At 50.9% G+C, this 17,043-nt stretch overlaps 1 protein-coding gene across 1 annotated transcript in view; it reads right to left on the bottom strand.

Annotated features, from left to right (window-relative positions):
- Window positions 1-15,788, bottom strand: part of PTPN3 (protein tyrosine phosphatase non-receptor type 3) — a 109,289-nt gene extending 93,501 nt beyond the window's left edge. The window contains exon 1 of the mRNA XM_082657154.1: window positions 15,687-15,788. The gene's annotated coding sequence lies outside the window, so the exon portion shown is untranslated. The remainder of the gene's footprint in view (window positions 1-15,686) is intronic.
- Window positions 15,789-17,043: the final 1,255 nt, after the last annotated feature.

The following is a 17,043-nucleotide window of genomic DNA, read 5'->3' as shown; positions in this document are numbered from 1 at the left end:
CAATCCAGATCCCCAGCACTCATCCTTTCCGAGTCCCTGTTCTATCTTCCGAAGACGGTCCTGGCACGTTTAGCTGAGGTCCTGCTGACGGCTTACACCATCTTCTCCCATCCACACCACCACTCTCCCAGGCACCTGACTCAGTGCTTGGTACCCCCGCTCTTTCAGCCACAGGGCTTTATGTGTTCTTCCTGCGTGAACACTCTGAGCTCACTCCCTATGATGCCACAGACATTTAATGAGCCCCAGCTGTGGCCAGGCTCCACGGCAGGTGCTGGGGTTCAGAGGTGAGGAAGAGACTGTCTCAGAGAGAGATGCAGGAATAATCAAATCATCACCTTCCAGTGTGGGGAGTGCTTCTGTTAAGTCAGGTGTGTGCCACTGGCTGCTGGGGCTTTGTCTAGGGTATGACCACAGCTCATCCTCGAGCCCATGCAAACAGCTTTTAAGGGGATTCTAATGGCAAAACTACACCTTGAAGGATGGAGTATCAAACGGCAAAATCAAATCACCCAACGTTTATCCCCAAACCTGCAGGGGCTCCTGCTGCCCCTTGTCCATCACCCACAGTCTGATTCCCGTCTAACCCTCCACACCCCAGACGCCTGGGTGCACGTGCTCCACGGGGCTGGGGAGACGGCCACGCAGCTGAGCTTACTTCACTTCCTCCATATGCTCTTCTCCATGAGCCTCGCCACCATGTGTCATATTCCTGACCAATGCCACTCACGGTGGTGTCCAGACTGGCAGCACTGTTATCAACCCAGGTGCCCGTTAGGAATGCGCAATCTCACGCCCGGCCCCAGGCCTACGGTATCCTGTTCGCCTGCACATTAAAGCCTGAGAGGTCCTGCTCGCCGACCCATTTCAACTCCCCCAGGCCTTCAGCTTTCCTCCTTTCACTCTGTTGCCAGCTGCCAACTCTTGGTGTCTTCAACATCCACGCAGTGAGCTGACACACCACCCCCAGGGGGTCCACCCCACAACGGCATCACTCTGGCCCCACCCTGCCCAGGGCAGCATGCATGGGTCACAGCCCTCTCCATCTGAGACCGGGGCTCCACCTGGGGACAAGTGCCACGCTACGGTCCTTCTGACAAGCTCACTGAGAGGGACAGATGGCAGGCAGTGACGGACCACCAGTACTTCCTGAGTAATCACCATGTGCCACTGGGAGAAGCCCTTGTCATCCTGGAATCTTCACCCAGCCTCGTGAGGCGGGGACGCCTGTCATCCCCACTGTGGAAACGAGGACATCAAAACGCCAGGAGGCTCGCTGGGGTCACGGAGTTAGTGAGAGGGGGTCCGGAGACAGCTCCAGCTTACAACTTGCACCAAGAGATAACAGTGCACACCACAGGGCTCAGGAGGAGGTGGTACACCTATTTTAACGGGGAACAGTCCTTTGGCCAGACCTAGAAACGAGGGGGAAAGTCACAGAACAGTGGGAGAGGCAAGCAGGGGCCAGATCATGAAGCCCTTCAACGATGGACTAAATTGCTGAGACTAATGGGACAGCAGGAGCAGTGAAGCTTTTGGAGCAGGCTGGCCCCCAACGCCTACCCCCTTCCCTGACATCCACCCCCTCCCCTCACTCATGAACCTGATCCTTCACCACTTGAGACATGCTTCTCCGACCCTCCTGAAGCAGCCAATGCAGTCAGAGCCCCCCAAGTTTGCTCGGCTCCATTGCCTGCCCTCCCCTCCCCTCCACTCCCCTCCCCCTCCCCTCCCCTCCCCCTTCCCCTCCCCTCCCCCTTCCCTCCTCTCTCCTCCCCTCCCCCTCCCTTCTCCTCCCCTCCCCTCCTCTCCCCTCCCCCTCCCTTCTCCTCCCCTCCCCTCCCCCCACTCCCTTCCCCTCCCCTCCCCCCCACTCCCTTCCCCTCCCCTCCCCTCCCTTCCCCTCCCCTCCCTTCCCCTGCCCTCTCCAGGAGGAAGCCCAGCACCAGGGGACACGTCCACCAGCAGTTTTCTCCCAAGCGGCTCCTCCACAGCAAAACCCTATTAAAAGTCACGAAACAGGCCTCAACAAGGCCAGCTGCCAAGAACCCTTTCCCTCCCCTCCTTTGACAGGGCTCCCTTCCAAGCCCAGTCTTCCCACATCAAATCACCAGTTTCCACCATCATCTCCAAGAGGAGGCCTCGACTTGCCTCCTTACCCTTCAGCCCACATCCTGAGGAGGCCCAGCAGGGCCCTGGGGATGGAGCTGAGGAAGAGAAGGTCTCTGCCCTGGGGATGCTCACAAGGGGGGGCCCGACCCCGAACATGTACCCCTTTAATGGGGAAACATTCTCAACCCCCCATATATTCATTCACCTGGACCTATATGGTAACTCTTAAGAAACTAAAGCCTTTCTTAGTCTTTGAAAATGTCTTTTAGTAGCAAATAGTCACTGCAACAAGGGAATCTGCCTTATGATCGAAAAAATTTAAGATTAACTTTGTATAAAACAGAAAACGTTAAAATTACAACACAAAAATTTTAAATTCCTGCATTATTTATAGACCAAAAACACTTTATTTGTGATACACACTTTGTCATACACAGATCTATTCTGGAGTCCAGCTACTCAACATGTGGTCTCTGGCCACAGTCTCAACACCACCTGGAGGGCCTGGTAGGGATGCAGAAGGCAGGGCCCACCCCCCAGGCCCCTCGAATCAGAATCTGCATGTTAGCACTAACGCTTGGGAAGCCCTGGCTTAGAGCATATCACCAGCAGGGTTAGGGGGAGAGACGGGGGAAAGCAACGCCGGAGGGAGCCAGGCGACATGGGACCCGCAGAGAAGAGGTGATCTTAGTGCTTCTGCAGGGAACACTTTCTGGCAACAACATGAAGCAGGTATAAATGTTAGGGACCCACTGGGGAGAGAGGCAAATGGGAGAAGTGTGTGAACCCACCCAGTTTTAGTGGGGGGAAGGAGGGGCAGGTTGGAGGAGGGGCTGAGGTGTGATGGGAGGGCTTTGTCCAGTGCAGCTGTAGGAGTGAAGGGAGACCCTGGGGTTTCTATGCTGGAAGACACGTCACTTACAGAGAGAACATTTTTAAGGAGGAAGGTGCAGAGCTCTGCTTTGGACATGCACATGCAGAAGAGGGACCTGGGGACGCTCAGGGGGAGATGTTCAGATGTGATACACACACAGAGATGACCAGGCTGGAGCAGACCTGTGAGCCCCTGATGATGGGATAAGGTGTGCTCACCCAGGAAGGCCTGCAGGACGACAGAACAGAGGGAAAAGGAGCCAGAGAGCAGAGGATGAGCCAGGGTGGGTGGGGAGGCAGGAGGGGAGCTGCATCACAGAAGCCCCAGCAGGGGGGCATCGGCACAAAGAGCAAATGGTCTGAGTGATGAAATGCCACTGACCTTGACAAGTGAGCGGTTCCTGGCCATCACAGCAAGGGCAGTGTTGCTCAAGGGGCAGGTGGGGAAGCCTGGGGACAATGGGCTGGGGGATGCAGGCGATAGATAAAGCTGAGACTGCTAGATAAATAAATGCCTAAACATCTCACCTGAGGTTGCAAGCCCCCTTTAATCAGAATTGTGTCCTTCGGTACACCCATGTTCATAGAAGCACTACTTGCAATAGCCAAAAGGTGGAAGCAACCTAGGCATCCATTGACAGATGACTGAATAACAAAACGTTGTATGTACGTTCAATGGAGCATTACTCAGCCTTAAAAAGGAAGAAAATTCTGACACATGTGACAACATGGATGAACCTGGAGGACATTATGCTAAGTGAAATAAGCCAATCACAAAACGGCAAGTACTGCATGATTCCAGTTATATGACGTACCTAGAGTAGACAAAATTATAGAGACAGAAAGTAGAGGGTGGCTGCCAGGGATGGGGTGGGGGGTCGGGGAGGGAATGGGGAGTTAGTATTCAGTGGGTAGAGTTTCAGTTTTGTAAGATGAAGAGAGTTCTGTGGATGCATGGTGGTGATGGTAGCACACAAGTGTGACTGTGCTTAATGCCACGGAACTGTATATACACTTAAAAATGGTTAAAATGGTAAGTTTTATGTTATGTGTATTTTACCACAAATAAAAAAAATATGTCTCTCTGGGACTTCCCTGGTGGCGCAGTGGTTAAGAATCCACCTGCCAATGCAGGGGACATGGGTTCGAGCCCTGGTCCGGGAAGATCCCACATGCTGCAGAGCAACTAAGCCCTTGAGCCACAACTACTGAAGCCCACATGCCCTAGAGCCCGCGCGCCACAACTACTGAGCCTGCGTGCCACAACTACTGAGCACACATGCCACAACTACTGAAGCCTGCACACCTAGAGCCCGTGCTCCACAACAAGAGAAGCCACCACATGAGAAGCTCGCCCACTGCAATGAAGAGTAGCCCCCGCTTGCCGCAACTAGAGAAAGCCCGCGCCCGGTAGCAAAGACCCAATGCAGCCAAAAAAAAACAAACAAAAAAAACCCTTAAAAAAACTGTCTTTCTTCCAGCATAGGTATAGAAAACCTGAACTTCTGGAATTGAATAGCATGTCTATGTCAAGAGAGGTGAGAGCCAATCTTTTTCTGCGACTGTAAACTATTCCGCCAGCAGGCTTGGCAGTGAAAGGAAGGGAGTGATGGGGCGGTGACCTAATGGTAAGGCCGGGCTGGGAGAAGGCTTTTTTTTTTTTTTTGGTGATGGGAGGACAGTTTTCAACTGGAAGTGGAGAGGTAAGCCAGAGCCAGAGACACTCATTTCTCAAACTGGAAGAAAGGAAGAAAGAGAAAATGAAGGAGGGAGGAGGAAAGGTGAGGAAGCTCCCTCCAGACGGCCCTGAGCATCCCAGGGCCACAGGTGGCGGGGTCATCTGGAGAGGGGAGGGCAACAGGTAGGAGACCCAGAGAGAGTGGAGAAGCTAGGCTGGCTGGCATGGGAGCAACAGGGAGGACAGAGGGCTGGTTGGGCAGCAAGGAGGGCCCAGCTGGCTGTAAAGCACAGAGCACACCATCTGGAACTATCACGAAGCCTGGGGCAGCGATCCTCAAAGGATGGTCCCCGGTCTCTGGACCAGCAGCATCACTGAGGAGCTTGTTAGAAATGCAAATTATGGGACTTCCCTGGCAGTCCAGTGGTTAAGACTCCAGGCTTCCACTGCAGGGGCCACAGGTTTGATCCCTGGTCGGGGAGCTAAAATCCCGCAGGCCATGTGGCCTGGCCAAAAAGTTTAAAAAAAGTGCTAAAAAAAAAAGAAATGCAAATTCTGAGGCCTCACCTGAGTCTGATTCAGACCCACTGACTCAGAAACTCTGCGGGTGGGGCATAGCAGCTTGTGTTTTAAAAGGCGATTCTGATGTGCTAAAGTTTGAGAAACAGTAGTACAGAATACAGAAACTCAATGGAAGGTATATATCATCTTCTTACATAAAAACGAAAAAAAAACAATCAGCCTAGCAGGGCTTCCCTGGTGGTGCAGTGGTTAAGAATCCACCTGCCAGTGCATGGGACATGGGTTTGAGCCCTGGTCCAGGAAGATCCCACATGCCGCGGAACAACTAAGCCTGTGCACCATAACTACTGAGCCTGTGCTCTAGAGCCCACGAGCCACAGCTACTGAGCCCGCATGCCACAACTACTGAAGTCCACATGCCTAGAGCCCGAGATCCACAACAAGAGAAGCCACCGCAATGAGAAGCCCGAGCACAGCAACGAACACTCAATGCAGCCAAAAATAAATTAATCAAAAAAAAAATCAGCCTAGCAACTTCTACATAAAAGAGCAAGAAATGCACAACTATTAATACTTTGATGCCAATACAGCTTATTTCTACAGTTAGACAAATGCCAAAAGATGTTAACAAAATGATAGAAATATACAGTGTATTTAATAAACTTCCTTAGATGATATCTAGAAAACACACCCAAGATCTGGGGGCTGGAAACTATATGATTCAGGTACCAGTCCCTGCTCTGTGACTATCTGTGTGCCCTGAGCATGCCTCAGTTTCCCCACCTGTAAAGAGAGGGAGCTGGAAAAGATTCTTCTGAGGTCCTTTCCAGTTCAGACACTGTGTGACCCTCTCTGTCCTGTAAAAGGTGACCTCAAACTCAATGCTTTTACATAGCTATGCCTGGGTGGGGTGGGGGAGAACATTTTTAACCAGTAAACATAGTATCACAGTTAACCAGAAAAATTTTCAAAGTTCAGTAAGTGCTAGTATCTTGCATTCTAATAACTAGAAATTCTAACTGGCTTTTCCCTTAAAGCCACCAATGCCTGGAGTTATAAAAACACTATACTGCACTGGACCATGTTCTTGAAGTCCACAGGACTAGGATGCCCCAGAAAATCTCTATACCTTCACATTTTCACCCTATAAAACAGGCATACCTCAGAGATACTGTGGGTTCCGTTCCAGAACACCGCAATAAAGCAAATATCGCAATAAAAAGAGTCACACACATTTTTTTGGTTTCCCAGTGCATATAAAAATTATGTTTGCACTATACTGTAGTTTATTAAGTGTATAACAGCATTATGTCTAAAAAACAATATACATACCTTAATTAAACATATTTTATTGCTAAAAAAAATGCTAACCATCATTTGAGCCTTCAGTGACTCATTACCTTTTGCCAGTAGAGTGTTTGAAATATTGCGAGAATGACCAAAAGGTGACACAGAGACCCGAAGTGAGCAAATGCTGTTGGAAAAATGGCACCGAGAGACCTGACTGATGCAGGGTTGCCATAAACCTTCAATGTAAAAAACACAGTATCTGCGAAGCCCAATACAATGAGGTATGCCTACACTTTTTAATCCAGGAAGGCAGAGTTCGTGTTTTTTGCTAGGCAGAAAATGAGTTAAGGAACTGGACTAATCAGACACCAGTGCCTGCCCCTGTGACCAAGTGTCAGGCATTCAATACTGCAACTCTAGGCTTCCTGATAAATGACCCTGTATTGGCCTTGTTACCAGACTCCCTAGATGCTGGTTTCCTGCCTGGTCTCTCTGCATCCAAGTCCTTCTCTGCACCTTCTAGTCATTCAATGCCCATCCTCTTGTGCCTGGGTCCCCAATGCCAGCTGCTTCCGTGCCTCTGCCAAAGACCAGCAACACGGTTCTGATCTCAGAACTAGGGCTGGAAGAGGAACCTGGGTGTCTGCGCACGAAAGACAGGTGGAAGTGTGAGCGTGGCGGGGGCCGGGTGGGAAAGATTAGGTCTAGGGAAACTCTGGTCTCCAGCCATACCTCACTTACACACCCTGGCTCTTAAATTCCATTAAAATTGGGTCAGTAGGAAGCACAGCTGGCCTGTTTTCCCCCCTGTGCATGTATCACAAACCCCATCCCCCCTCCTCCATCCAGCCTGGGTTTGGAAGTGATGTTCCAGGCTCTCTCAGTCCCTGTGGCAGGAAGGAACAGGTGAGGGGAGGGCTGAAACAAAGTGGATGTAGCAGGAGAAAGGCTGGGAGGGGCACACCAAGGGAGGTGCAACCACAGAGAGGACCAAAGCCACTAATATGGGCCTGGCAGGCAATGCCAGGGAGATGAGTTTCGCTTTGTCCAGGCAGAAAATTCCTACTGCTAGAGGGTTTTCTAGGCTGATCCCCAGGCACTGATCTCCAACTTCAAAGTCACCTTTGGGTAGAGTGACCACATATCCTGATTTGTCCAGGACAGCCCAAGTTGAAGTTACTTGACTAGATGCAATTATTAACAGCTCCTCATTTATTCTCAAAACGTTCTGGTTTGGATTAGAAATTCTAGTTACCTTATTCTTGGGCCCCTCGGCCTGGGAAGTCAGAGTTGCATTTGGAGAAGGCACTCAGTGTCAGGAGGAACGTGCAGGCTGAGTCTTGCCCCTCACCAAATGTTCTGTTCTCCACTCTAGCGTCCCTGCCAAGCCATGGCCCGGCGTCCGCTTGTATTCCTGCAGAGACAGCAGCTCACTATCCCTGGGGGAAGCCTCTCTTTTGTGGGGAAAGCTGTGTTATTAAAAAAGAATATCAGGGTAGATGAACGGACAAAGAAGATGTGGTGTATATATACAATGGAACATTACTCAGCCATAAAAAAGAATAAAACCTTGCCATTTGTGGGAACACGGATCTAGAGGAGGGGTCCGCAACCCCCGGGTTGCAGACCGATACTGGGCCGCGGCCTGTTAGGAACCAGGCAGCACAGAAGGAGGTGAGCAGTGGGTGAGCGAGGAAAGCTTCATCTGCCGCTCCCCACTGCTCCCCTTCGCTCCCCATCCCTCCCCATCGCTCCCCTTCACTCCCCATCGCTCCCCATCCCTCCCCATCGCTCCCCACTGCTCCCCTTCGCTCCCCACCCCTCCGCATCGCTCCCCATCCCTCCTCATTGCTCGCATTACCGCCTGAACCATTCCCACTGCCATCCATGGAAAAACTGTCTTCCACGAAACCCGTCCCTGGTGCCAAAAAGGTTGGGGACCACTGAACTAGAGGGTATTATGCTAAGTGAGGTAAGCCAGACAGAGAAAGACAAATACTGTATGACTTCACTTACATGTGAAATCTAAAAAAACAGAAGAACAAATGAAACAAAACAGAAATAGACTCATAGATACAGAGGACAAACAGATGGTTGCAGGGGGTGGGGGGATAGGTTGGGCAAACTAGGTGAAGGGATTAAGAAGTACAAACTTCCAGTTATAAAATACATAAGCCACAGGGATGTAATATACAGCTTAAGGAATGTAGACCACACTATGTAATAGCTTTGTATGGGGACAGATGGTTACTAGACTTATCGTGGTGATCATTTCATAATGTAGGCAAATGTCGAATCTCTACGTTGTTCACCTGAAACTGACATAATATTGTATGTCAACTATACTTCCAGTAAAAAATAAATGCATAAAAATTAAAGTAGCAAGATTCAAATCTATATACAGCAAGATGGCAACTAAATAACAACATTCTGGGCTTCCCTGGTGGCACAGGGGTTAAGAATCCGCCTGCCAATGCAAGGGGACACAGGTTCGAGGCCTGGGCCAGGAAGATCCCACGTGCTGTGGAGCAACTAAGCCTGTGCGCCACAACTACTGAGCCTGCGTGCCACAACTACTGAAGCCCGCATGCCTAGAGCCTGTGCTCCCCAACAAGAGAAGCCACTGCAATGAGAAGCCCGCGCACAGCAACGAAGAGTAGCCCCCACTCGCCGCAACTAGAGAAAGCCCGCGTGCAGCAACAAAGACCCAACGCAGCCAAAAATAAATTAAAAAAAACAAAAAAACCCAAAACATCCTTCTGCTGAAAGGAGTGGGAGTGGGGGAGACTAGACAACCTGCTGACTTTTTTCATTCAGCAAATGTTAACTGAGTGCATTTGATGTGTCAGGGGCATTGAAGACACATGGTGGGTTAAAACAGACTCAAACTGAGGAGAATTCTACCAAATAACTGGCCTGTATTCTCCAAAAATGTCAAGGTCACAAAAGACAAAGAAAGCCTGAGGAACTGCTCTAATTTAAAGGAGACTGAAGAGACATAAGCACCTGCAACGCACGATCTGGGGTTTTCTTTGCTACAAAGAACACTACCAAGACAACTGGCAAAGCCCGTAGGCCTGTAGATTAGATAACAGTACTGCAGCAATACTGATTTCTTGTTTAAAAAGTGTACCATGGTTATATAGGAGAATGTCCTTGGTTTTAGGAAATACACTGAAGTATTTAGGGGGAAAGGAAGACGCTATAAATGATCCTCAAATGGTTTAGGAAAAAAATGTACACCCAGACAGAAGAATAAAATAAATGTGATAAAACGGTAACATCTGACAAATCTGGGTGAAGCGTATATGGGAGTTCTCTGTTCTATTCTTGGAACTTCTCTGTAAGTCTGAATTAGGTCAAAATAAAAAGTTAAAAGAAAAAAAAGAAGTCTCAAAGAAAGTGTGTGTGTGGTGTGTGCATGTGTGTTTAAAGGAAGAGAGACCCTGATTTCACAGAGCTCACAGGGTAGCTGGGGAGACGGGTACTAATACAAATAATTACACTAATTAAGCACAAAATTGCAACTGTGAAAAGTGCTGTGAAAGGAGAGAGACCTGGGGGCCAGAATGTGAGCGTTTACAGCAGGCAGTTTTACCCACAGCAGGAAGGCGAAGGGAGGCATCTACAATCATGCAGCCAAGGCCCAAAGAATGAGTTAACTGGGCAGGAGGGGAGGAAGGTTCCAGGTTCTCACTGGCCCTGTGAGCAGAGAAAGCATGGGGACCAAAGCATGTACACCAGGGCCTGCAGGAGATGCCAACATTAGTTTTGTCTTTTATTCTAAAAGCAAAAGGAAGCAGCTTTGAAAGACCCCCTCGGCTGCAGCAGAGAACAGGCTGGCATGCGGAGTCCTCCATGGTGGTGATGGTGGTGGTGAGAGCTGCTTCCAGGAAGAACACCATGCAGGATTTTTCCATTGCTCCCTGACACCTTAATTTTCTACAGCAACCATGTATGAATTTGATAACCAGACCTGGGGAGGGAATGGTGGGGGGAGCAAAGCGAGCAAGACCTGAGCTCACGCTGTCATTATCTCCACTCTAGGCCCACCAGTGGTTCGGGTCAAGGGATGGCTGACAGAGCTGGTTGCTGCCTCTCCCACCAAGACCCTCAGGTCTAGACCGAGGCTGACTCACCTGAGGGAAGTAGCGTGCAGGGACCAGGTCTTCACACTCCTCTCTCTAAGTCAGACCAGTGCCTTTCGTCAACACAGCACCCAGCTGGCCACAGCCCCTTTCTGGTCCTGGACCCTGCCCCTTGGAACGTCCCTCTAGCCCTGTGAGCCGGGCCCTCAGCCCTGCTCTGGGAGCAGGCCATCACTCGCGACAGCCACTCTCAGCATCGAAGGCTAAACAAGGCGCTTGTCTGCGGGTCAGCGGCACAAACACAAAGGGAGGGGACCCTTTTCTGTGCCAAGTTCTACCTGAGTGGGTTTTCAGTCATTAGCTCCTTTAACGGAAACAGGTTCTATTATTATCCTCATTTTACAGTCAAGTATTCGCCTGGGGACAGACTTGAGTTCAAACCTTGGCTGTCCTCGTAGAGCAGTGTGCCCTTCCAGGAGTCATTTCATCTCTCTGAGCCTCAGTTTTCTCATCCCATCTGTAAACTGGGGCTGGTAAGTATTAGCAAGATTCTGGGGCTAGAAGGTACTATTTATTCCATTTTGAGGCTCCAAGAGGCTCAGTACAGAAAATTCAAACTACACATCGCTTAACTATTTACTAAAAGCTTGTGTATCCTGACAGTAAATCACGGGACCTGAATTTTCCAGGACTATCCCAATTTCAAATGTTCTGTTCTAACTTTCCACATAAACCATCGAAATGTCTCAAAAATTCCACTCTCAGTATCCAAACAACACCTCCCAGGCCTCCTCTTGCACAAAGACGCAGCACAAACATTCTTTCTCAGACTACAGAGCCCAGTCTTTGGTTCAGAAAATGTAGCCAGTGGAGCCCTGCTGGCCCCCTGAAGGAAACGGGGTCAGGGAGAAAAATCCGGGGCAGTCAGCACTCCATCAGGACTCTCAGACTTGGCTGCTTCCTGGCACATCGATGTAAACCGCAGCCAGGAGAAGCTGTATCACGATGAGAGCATCGTCCACAGAGGGACACAGACCGGGGACGTGAGCTCTGCCCCCACCTACCTACCCAGTGGCCAGTACTCAGGGAAGCAGCATGGCCAGAGGGTTGCTACAAAGATGAAAAGATTAATATTTGGAAAGCACTCAGAACATTGCCTGGAAGCTAGTAAGTGTCATATCAGTGTGTAATAACTAAAACCAGAGGCATCCCTGGCAGAAGGTGCTCATGCCTCGGAGACAGCACAGAGGCATCGCTCCTATGCAGGACAAACAAGGAGAATGGACACATACCCCGGGATGAGTGAGGCCAAGCCCCTGTACAGAGATGGGGGGTACCCTCACTATAGGAGGTGGGTCCTGCATTAGCCAAGATCAGGAGGCTGGGCCTGGGAAGAGTCACCATTCCTGAAATACGAGAGGTCTCTTCATGCCTCTGAGTCTTTGCATCTGTCATTCTGTCTGCCCCCTGAATACCATCTTTTTCTACCTTCAAGGCTGAATTCAAATGCCAACTACTCCAACGACCCTGATGCCCGTCAGAATGAATGGCTCTCTCCATTGGGGTCTCCTGCATCTAGCTCTATCCTCTTTTAAAGCAGTTGTCAGACACATAGACAGACAGCACATGCATGCCCACATGCGTGTACACACTCACACAGAAATGTCACCATGTCACTGTCTTCCCAACTCCACCATGAATCCTTCCAAGACGGGTTCAGCTTTCATCTCTGTAACCCTAGGGCCTGACACATAGTATAGGCTCAGTAAAGGTCTGAATCTGCTGTTACATCTGTGCTCACAGCTGATCTCCCCCTGGAGGCGGAAGGCTATTACAGGTGCATCATGCATGACCGGAAGCTATGGAGATGCAAGATCTCTGGGTCTCGGAACCCATGACCAGATGAGATTTCAGCCAGGGACCCACCAAGCACTCCCTTTTAGTTCCCCCTCAGGCGGATGAAAGGAGATGCCTGTGAGATCACAGTCTGCCGTTGCCAGGACCCAGACCTGGGCAGAGTGGACACTGACCTGGTCCGATCTTGTCTCTATTAGAGTTGGTCAGAAGAGCCCAGGCTTGGGAAGCTACACCAGCTGGCTGCCCCACACTCCCAGCCTGTCAACGCCAGGGGATTGCCCTCGGCATTCCAGCCCCTGCGAAGAGATGAAGAGGGTGGCCCTGCTTCCCAGGACCATTGTCTGAAGGAAGGAAGGTGAGCCCTGGGATTACGGTCAACAGGCACTCACCTACGGAGAGAGGGAAGGACCACAAATCGCAGGTTCCCCCCATCCCCCAACATGCCACAAACCCCGAGGTTGGTGGGGGGTGGGTAGGGTGCCTTGTCTTCCTGTTCCCTCCAGTCCCCAAAGTCCTCTGGTAGATTATGTCCATCCTAGAAAATGGAATTCCTCGTGTGCCTGGACCCGAAGTTCAGAAGGTCCCAGTTCGTCCCTCTAGCTCCTGGTCCCACACTACCTTTGCTAGCTGAGTTTCCTCAACTGTAAGAGGAGAGAGGGAGCACACTGAAATTAAACAATGCATGCAGAACCTCCCAGATCACAGTCAACAATCAAGGAGCTGGTCTCAATCCCCTGAGACCAATTACCAGCTTGGAAGCCCAACTTCTTTCAGAGATAAGATTCATCTCTGACCAGGTTCCTGACACTTGAATGGGAATGTTAAAAGCCACCAGAATACCTTCTCTATGATAAAATGTGGAAATGGAGGGCTCAAAAAAGGATGGTGAAGCAGTGTGGGATCCTGAATTGGACTCTGTGTTAACTTAGGTTCTTTCTCCCTCCCCAAGCTGTCCCTGACCTTGGCCTCCTGTGTGTCTGGCCTGGCCAAGACCTGCCCTCTCCTTGAGGAGAAGTTCTCCAGGCACCCCGGGTTCACTGGAGTCCACTGGCCCACTCTGCATCCCCACCCAGCACTGCATCTGCCATGTAGAAGCAGCTCAATAAATACTTGCTGAACGGAATGCCTCAGCCACTCCAGCCACTCTGAGATGCCTTCAGTAACCTGACCTTTTACGTTCCAGCTAATGTCTAATTTGCATATACGAGTTGGTTTTAGGAGACAGCAAATCACCAGGGACAAGGCAGGATCAATACAGAGTATTAGGCACGTTTTATTCTACTCTAATTCTCTGCACATTGGTATTCCATCAACTGTATGCAGGATTTATGGGAGCTTACTATAAACTAGAATATTTAACTAGAATGACCTACTCTCTGTCAGATAATAGCTTACTGTTGTTAATTTTCAACTAGCCAGAAAGGTTTCCAGCTTCCAATCTACTTTACATCTTGATTTAATCATCAGGAACGCCACCTATTTGAAAGTCTCAATACAATAAAGAGCAGCCTGATGCAGAAGGAAAAGACCTGTCCGTGGAACCAGATGACATGAGTTATATCCCAGCTACACCACGTACTGTGTAATTGACTGCTCAAAGCCTCAGTTTCCTCACCTGTAAAATGGGAATAACACCAGCCTCACAGGGGAGTTGTAAAAGTTAAATCAGTTGATGCACATGGATGTACTCTGTGCAGTTCTACAAGTCTATACAAAGGTTGGTTATTAGAGTAAAAACATAAGATGAACTTCTCAAACAACTCAGATAGGCTGATGACAGAAAGCATGGTGGTTCTAAAGGGGGGAGAAAGGGAAAATTTGCACCCTGCCCCCGCACAGGGAGGGACATCGGGAAGCATTTTTGGTTGGCACAACTGAGGGAAAGGGATTGCTACCGGAATCTACTGGGTGGAGACCAAAGACGCTGCTAAACATCCTACAACGCATAGAAAAGGCCCCACAACAAAGAATTACTGAACCCCAAATGTTAACATTGTGAAAGAAACCCTAATTTCAATAATCACTGAAAGCTGGGTTTGGGAGCTTTTTAGAACAGAAATCTTCCTAACTAGGCTTTACTTTCAAAGCATCATCTGCTTAAACACTTGCAAGATGGATCATCTTGCAAAACAGCTCTTTTGTAAGTCAAGCTGAACTGCCAACTTCTGGAGTTTCTGAATGTATAAAACTGCTTTTAAAGAAGGTGCTCTCCGATTACAATTCAGCTAAATTGTTTTTCCAAAGATTTCAGTAGAGGTTCTCCAGGGCACAAAGACAGGGTCTGTCAATCTGGCACTAGGCCCTGAAGATGCTTTCGTAATTCCAATTTCCTGGTGAAATGGGAGCCACGAGGGTCTCTAAACGAGTTAAATTCCCATCATGCCAACTGCTTGTTTGCTTTGGCCAGGCACGGTGCCAAACACCTCCACATAATTTATCCCACTTAATCCACCCAACAACCCAGTGAGGTGGGCATTATTACCGGCTGTTTGCAGGGGAGGAAAATGAAGATCAGAGAGGTTAGACAACTCGCCCCAAGGTCACCAGCTGGCCAAAAGGGAGCCCAACCTGAATGGAGGTCTCCAGTTTCCGAGTCACAAGCTCTTTCCACCACCTCGGAAAACCCAGGTGTCAAGTCTTCTCAACTTCCCATGAATTTTTAAGGCAACCTCAACTTCTCAGTAAGTTCAGGTTGCTGAAAACGGGAATTTCCGGGGGACTGGGCGCTCTCACATACACTCCCCCACTGCAGCTGTCTCATCGCAGGTACCTGATAAATTATTCCATATCATCCGTGGAACGGGGAGGATTTATTGGCGCTGGAGTTCGTGCCAGGCCCAGGAAATGCCATCTTTGAAAGCCGAGAGGCGAGTTCGCCCTGGGAGCCGAGAAGGTTTGGCCGCCGCGCTTGGCTGGCTCCACGCGGGCTGTGCGACCCCTCGGCGGCCGGGGCAGGGGCCGCGGTCGCGGCGGCGCTGGGCCCTCCCGGATCGCCGGCCGCTGGGCCCTCCCGGATCGCCGGGACCCAGCCCCACCCGGCCCGGCCTGCTCCCTCCCACCCGCGCCCCACCAGGTGAGCGCGGCCAGGGCGCCCCTCCCCGCCCCGACGAGGCGCCGGGAACCCGGGGCCGCCGCGTCCGCCAGCCCGCCCGCGCGTTCGCCGCGCGCCTGGGGAAGGGTGGGGGCGGGGCAGCGCCCAGCGCGACCCCGGCCCCCGGTGGCCCCATGCCCTGCCCCCAGCCCGCTGGGGTCGCGTCGGCCCGTACCTGCAGCATCTGGGGGCGCGGGGCGCCCAGGTAGGTCGCGCGTGCGGGCGGCGCAGAAGCTCGCTCGCGGCGCGACCTGGTCGCCGTCTGAGCATGCCCAGTGCCGCCCGCGGGCGGCTCCCGCCGGCCCGGCTGGCCGCGACGGGCCCGCGCGCCGGGCGGGGGGCGGGCTCCCGGAACGCCCTGCGGGACGCCCCCGCCCCCACCCGAGGCCGGTGTGCTCGGACGCGTCTCCCAGGGCCACCAGGGCTCTCTTGCCGAGTTCTGTGCAGCCCGGTGTCCCCTCGCGCATGCACGCAGGCATTCGTTCCATTACCATTTATTGGGCACCTACTGTGTGCCCAGCCCTAAGTGATTTTATGCCTAGGAATGTCGAGCAGCCGGCGATAAACAAATTTTTGACTTAAGGAGAAGTCTTGCCCAGCTGGGGTCCTGCTGACTCCCAGTGCAGTGCCCATCCCGTTCCTCTAGAAACTTCCTGGCTTGAACTTTCTTCCCAAGACTTATGGGCCCTTTACCTGATCTGGCTCCTGCATTCCTGCAGCCCCGTGAGCACCTTTCTGTCCATCAAACACTCAGAACTTGTCTAGCCTCAGGACATTTACACATGCTTTCCTCCTCTGTGTGGGACGTCTTTGCCCAGCTATTGCCGTGGCTGGAACCTTCTCATTGTACGTAGGTCCTCCTTCTCCGAGGCCTTCCCTGACCACCTTACTAAGTTAGCCCTCTGTTCCATGTCCTCACTTTATTTTCTACACATTTATCACTATCCATTAATTCATTCAACAAATAATTATTGATCACTTACTCTGATTCTTTACGTGTGGTGAATAGACAGAAATCTTGTCCCTTGCCAGAGTTTGGCGGAAGAGAGGCAGGCGATACACAATAAACATGCAAAAAAGCAAACTGCGTAGTAGAAGGTGATACGCTTTACGAGGGGAAAAGAAACTTGGGGTGGAGGGAGTGCAGTTTTCAATGACGTGGTCAGACATTTCAGCCACGCAGATAAATTGGGGAGAGCATTTCTGGCAGAGGGATCAGCCAGTGCAGATACTAAGGCGCAGGACTGCTTAGGAAATAGCAAGCAGGGCAAAGTAGCAGGAGATGAAGTCGGTAACTGCTTTTCCCCTGATTTGCTTACTTATTGTGTATTCACCTCTGGAATTTTAGCTCTGGGGCTGTAGCCCTGCCCGTCTTCACGACATTGTCCCAGCCCCTACGACAGCACCTGGCACAGTAGGTGCTCAAAAACAGTTTGTTGAATGAATATGTGAATGAAAGGATGGAGTGACGGCTGTAATCATCCTGTCCATACCAGATGCCTGAGGGTCCAAGGGCCCTGTGGGCCTAGGAC

This window comes from Grampus griseus, assembly GCF_964374135.1.
Source record: "Grampus griseus genome assembly, chromosome: 6".
NCBI classification, from domain to species: Eukaryota; Metazoa; Chordata; class Mammalia; order Artiodactyla; family Delphinidae; genus Grampus; species Grampus griseus.
The sequence above is the reverse complement of the archived record's forward strand: the minus strand, read 5'-3'. Positions and strand labels throughout refer to the sequence as shown.